The sequence below is a fragment of the Hetaerina americana genome, unplaced genomic scaffold (genome assembly GCF_022747635.1).
Source record: "Hetaerina americana unplaced genomic scaffold, ioHetAmer1.1.p SCAF_192, whole genome shotgun sequence".
NCBI lineage: Eukaryota > Metazoa > Arthropoda > Insecta > Odonata > Calopterygidae > Hetaerina > Hetaerina americana.
In genome coordinates this window covers 70554-76705 of record NW_027286755.1, presented here as the reverse complement: position 1 = coordinate 76705, position 6152 = coordinate 70554, and the positions used below count along the sequence as shown (strand labels likewise).

The window sequence follows — 6152 nt, the reverse complement described above, 5'->3', positions numbered from 1 at the left end:
TCCTCGACCTTTTACAAAACTATACAATACTGCTGTATTATCCACAAAAATGTTAATTGCCGTGTCCGGCTCTGCCACACTTATGGCGTGATGTGCCGCCATGATAGCTGCCAAGGCTTCGGCGGTTACTATTGGCACTTCCTCTTCTAAGGCCCACACTTCTGTTGCCGATAACATTGGTATTGTCCATGCCACTTGCCATGGTGTGGCATCGCTATAAACGTCCATTATATATTTATAGTTTACAAATTCCCGCGGCTGGTGCCAGGTTCCGTCATCCCATAGACGGGACAACCATGTTGTGTCGCGTTGCGCTGTCTGAGTGATCAGGAACAACGGTAGACGAAGGACATAGACACACCATGAAATAAATCCCGCTGCCTTGGGGATATCGCGGGTGCGGATGCGTTTAATCACGTCTTTAATGTAACAAATCCGTCTTAGAGAGTAACGCGTTAGTTTCAGGGTCATTGCGACGGTATTGATAATTACGCCTAAGTACTTAATTCTGGTTGCTGGGATTAAACGACTTTTCTTGAAATTTATGGTGATTTGCAGGGTATCGCGTAGGAACTGTACCACGTCTGGTACGAGGTGTTCCGTTTCCCTATTAAACAACAGCAACCAGTCATCCAAATACGCGATCATTACTATCCCGAACTCGCGATGTACTTCGTTTATCACCGCACGCGCCCACCGCTGCATAATGGCTGGGGCGAGCGCGTGTCCCATGGGGAGACGCGTCCATACGTATGTTTCCCCTTTGTGATAAACGCCGTAGTTGTGCCTATGCTCCGGAGCGATAGGTATCTGCCAAAAGGCATCTTTAAGGTCTATTTTGACCATGAGTGATCCTGAAGGCCCCCCCCCCCCTTTGGGTTCTAGGTGAAATTCTCACTCGACACAAATCAAACAAAAATGTTTCCATGGTGTGTATTGTTGTTCATTTTCATCAAATAAACAAAATAAAACATAGAATAAATCATTCAAGACAAGAAATGAGCATTAAAGATGCCTCATCGCAAGTGTTAATGTTAGTAAAAGAGCCCAAATTTCAAAAAATATCGCGAAAAACAACAATCTTCCATTATAGAGTGAATGTTTGAGGTGTATAGAAGGCATTTATTTCATTTTTAGAAATTTTAATTTTTCTCATTTTTCCATGAAAAGTGCCAATACCCCACACTTTGGGTTCTAGGTGAAATTCTCACTCGACACAAATCAAACAAAAATGTTTCCAAGGTGTGTATTGTTGTTCATTTTCATCAAATAAACAAAATAAAACCCAGAATTAATCATTAAAAACCAGAAATGAGCATAAAAGATGCCTCAGCGCAAGTGTTAATGTTAGTAAAAGAGCCAAAATTTCAAAAAATATTGCGAAAAACAACAATCTTCCATTATAGAGTGAATGTTTGAGATGTATAGAAGGCATTTATTTCATTTTTAGAAATTTTAATTTTTCTCATTTTTCCATGAAAAGTGCCAATACCCCCCCCTTTGGGTTCTAGGTTAAATTCTCACTCGACACAAATCAAACAAAAATGTTTCCATGGTGTGTATTGTTGTTCATTTTCATCAAATAAACAAAATAAAACCCAGAATAATACATTCAAGACAAGAAATGAGCATAAAAGATGCCTCATCGCAAGTGTTAATGTTAGTAAAAGAGCCCAAATTTCAAAAAATATTGCGAAAAACAACAATCTTCCATTAAAGAGTGAATGTTTGATGTGTATAGAAGGCATTTATTTCATTTTTAGAAATTTTAATTTTTCTCATTTTTCCATGAAAAGTGCCAATACCCCCCCCTTTGGGTTCTAGGTGAAATTCTCACTCGACACAAATCAAACAAAAATGTTTCCATGGTGTGTATTGTTGTTCATTTTCATCAAATAAACAAAATAAAACCCAGAATAATACATTAAAGACAAGAAATGAGCATAAAAGATGCCTCAGCGCAAGTGTTAATGTTAGTAAAAGAGCCAAAATTTCAAAAAATATTGCGAAAAACAACAATCTTCCATTATAGAGTGAATGTTTGAGGTGTATAGAAGGCATTTATTTCATTTTTAGAAATTTTAATTTTTCTCATTTTTCCATGAAAAGTGCCAATACCCCCCCCTTTGGGTTCTAGGTGAAATTCTCACTCGACACAAATCAAACAAAAATGTTTCCAAGGTGTGTATTGTTGTTCATTTTCATCAAATAAACAAAATAAAACGCAGAATAAATCATTAAAAACCAGAAATGAGCATAAAAGATGCCTCAGCGCAAGTGTTAATGTTAGTAAAAGAGCCCAAATTTCAAAAAATATTGCGAAAAACTACAATCTTCCATTATAGAGTGAATGTTTGAGGTGTATAGAAGGCATTTATTTCATTTTTAGAAATTTTAATTTTTCTCATTTTTCCATGAAAAGTGCCAATACCCCCCCCTTTGGGTTCTAGGTGAAAAACTCACTCAACACAAATCAAACAAAAATGTTTCCATTGTGTGTATTGTTGTTCATTTTCATCAAATAAACAAAATAAAACATAGAATAAATCATTCAAGACAAGAAATGAGCATAAAAGATGCCTCATCGCAAGTGTTAATGTTAGTAAAAGAGCCCAAATTTCAAAAAATATCGCGAAAAACAACAATCTTCCATTATAGAGTGAATGTTTGAGGTGTATAGAAGGCATTTATTTCATTTTTAGAAATTTTAATTTTTCTCATTTTTCCATGAAAAGTGCCAATACCCCCCCCCTTTGGGTTCTAGGTGAAATTCTCACTCGACACAAATCAAACAAAAATGTTTCCATGGTGTGTATTGTTGTTCATTTTCATCAAATAAACAAAATAAAACCCAGAATAAATCATTAAAGACAAGAAATGAGCATAAAAGATGCCTCATCGCAAGTGTTAATGTTAGTAAAAGAGCCCAAATTTCAAAAAATATCGCAAAAAACTACAATCTTCCATTATAGAGTGAATGTTTGAGGTGTATAGAAGGCATTTATTTCATTTTTAGAAATTATAATTTTTCTCATTTTTCCATGAAATGTGCCAAAACCCCCCCCTTTGGGTTCTAGGTGAAATTCTCACTCGTCACAAATCAAACAAAAATGTTTCCTTGGTGTGTATTGTTGTTCATTTTCATCAAATAAATAAAATAAAACCCAGAATAAATCATTAAAGACAAGAAATGAGCATAAAAGATGCCTCATCGCAAGTGTTAATGTTAGTAAAAGAGCCCAAATTTCAAAAAATATCGCAAAAAAACTACAATCTTCCATTATAGAGTGAATGTTTGAGGTGTATAGGAGGCATTTATTTCATTTTTAGAAATTTTAATTTTTCTCATTTTTCCATGAAAAGTGCCAATACCCCCCCCTTTGGGTTCTAGGTGAAATTCTCACACGACACAAATCAAACAAAAATGTTTCCATGGTGTTTATTGTTGTTCATTTTCATCAAATAAACAAAATAAAACCCAGAATAAATCATTAAAGACAAGAAATGAGCATAAAAGATGCCTCAGCGCAAGTGTTAATGTTAGTAAAAGAGCCCAAATTTAAAAAAATATTGCGAAAAACTACAATCTTCCATTATAGAGTGAATGTTTGAGGTGTATAGAAGGCATTTATTTCATTTTTAGAAGTTTTAATTTTTCTCATTTTTCCATGAAAAGTGCCAATACCCCCCCCTTTGGGTTCTAGGTGAAATTCTCACTCGACACAAATCAAACAAAAATGTTTCCATGGTGTGTATTGTTGTTCATTTTCATCAAATAAACAAAATAAAACCCAGAATAATACATTAAAGACAAGAAATGAGCATAAAAGATGCCTCATCGCAAGTGTTAATGTTAGTAAAAGAGCCCAAATTTCAAAAAATATTGCGAAAAACAACAATCTTCCATTATAGAGTGAATATTTGAGGTTTATAGAAGGCATTTATTTCATTTTTAGAAATTTTAATTTTTCTCATTTTTCCATGAAAAGTGCCAATACCCCCCCCTTTGGGTTCTAGGTGAAAAACTCACTCAACACAAATCAAACAAAAATGTTTCCATTGTGTGTATTGTTGTTCATTTTCATCAAATAAATAAAATAAAACCCAGAATAAATCATTAAAGACAAGAAATGAGCATAAAAGATGCCTCATCGCAAGTGTTAATGTTAGTAAAAGAGCCCAAATTTCAAAAAATATCGCAAAAAACTACAATCTTCCATTATAGAGTGAATGTTTGAGGTGTATAGGAGGCATTTATTTCATTTTTAGAAATTTTAATTTTTCTCATTTTTCCATGAAAAGTGCCAATACCCCCCCCTTTGGGTTCTAGGTGAAATTCTCACTCGACACAAATCAAACAAAAATGTTTCCAAGGTGTGTATTGTTGTTCATTTTCATGAAATAAACAAAATAAAACCCAGAATAAATCATTAAAGACAAGAAATGAGCATAAAAGATGCTTCATCGCAAGTGTTAATGTTAGTAAAAGAGCCCAAATTTCAAAAAATATCGCGAAAAACAACAATCTTCCATTATAGAGTGAATGTTTGAGGTGTATAGAAGGCATTTATTTCATTTTTAGAAATTTTAATTTTTCTCATTTTTCCATGAAATGTGCCAATACCTCAAAGATAATAAATATAGATAAAGAATAGAGATAGAGAGCAGATATAAATAGAGAGCAAACCTGAGACCTTGTGTCAACTGAATTCAGCATTGTTCCAAGGTTACAATTCCAGAACTTTATACATCTATCGGCAGTACCACCTCCACTAGCCAGTATTTGGGGCTGCCAGGGACACCATGCTAGAGCCTTCACAGCTGCTTGATGGGCACTGAATGTGTGGACAGGTTCAGTGGCTGAGTGAATTTGCCCACCACCTGCAGCTGGCCATATATTGAGAATGTTGTCATTACCCCCGGACGCAAGATACCGCCCTCCTGGTGACCACTTAATTCCACACACCTCCTGGGAGTGGCCATTAAGATCAGCAACTAGTGATTCAGCCTGCCTTACATCGTGTTGATGAATATGACCAGAGCGACTGCCTGACGTAAGAATGTATGAATTCCATGCCAGGGAACCAACCCGCCCTGAGTGACCAGTGAGTGTTCTGAGAAGTTTCTCTTGTGGGACATCCCACAGCTGTGTGCTTCCATTGCTAATTCCAACAGCCAAATAGCATCCTTCCTGTATCCATGAGAGAGATGAAATATATTCTGCCTGAGAATTTAATTCCATGAGGTGATTGATGTTGCCACTTTCAGCATCCCACAAATACACACTCATTCCCAAAGCCACAGCCAACAAGTTGGTAGATGACCAATCCACAAGGTTCAAGTAATAGTCATCAATGATGTCGGGTGCATCTAAAATTTTTTCAGCAGTCTGAGGTATGTATCTTGTGGATTTCACTGAGCCTGGCGTCTTAGACTGAGTGTAAACCACTTTCATTGAGTTCTGATGCCCCTCTGGAGCTGCTGGGGCTTTGTTACGGAATGCAAGAATTCTGGTCCCAGCTTCATTCCCCATCAGGTTCTCGGACATAATTCGCTGCTTCTCTCTGACAGAAGGGCTGAGGAACTCCAAGTCTTCTTCTCCTTCTGCCTGGTTTAACTTGAAGTGGCCGAAGTCGAAATGTGTGGCTGATCGGTTGGGAATGAAGCGATCCCCACCAACTGGAGTCCTCTGCTTCTTCCCTGACCCGGGAGTGGAGGCGCCTTTCCTTTGACCTGGTGATTTGGATGGAGTTTTCTTGGAAGCCATTGCCTCTGCTGAGCCATTACCTTTGTTCGGAGTCTTGGCGGAGAGAGACTTGTTGCTTGTCGTGGAATTGAGTGAGACATTCATGCTCGAATTCGCCGATTCCAGATATTTTCTTTGCCATCTAGGCATGGGACCTTTCATGGAATCGTCCATTTTAACCAAATTGTTCAATTCATTAAAATACTGAGCATGGGACATGTCGTGAACTCCAATTCCTTCTCTTAAAGCGAAGTAGTAACACCAGATCTAGTGTGATAGATATTCTTCCTTGATATTCAATGAGTTTGTAATGGTCAGAGATCTGGAGGCACCCCCCTTCCGTTATGCGAAACTCGATCGACTGATCCAACTCAGGCGTCGTCCCACCTATATACCCACCCGGACC

General features: G+C 37.1%; 1 pseudogene; it reads right to left on the bottom strand.

Moving 5' to 3' along the window:
- Positions 1–52: 52 nt before the first annotated feature.
- On the bottom strand, positions 53–6056 carry LOC139687400 (cell division cycle protein 20 homolog pseudogene; annotated as a pseudogene).
- Positions 6057–6152: the final 96 nt, after the last annotated feature.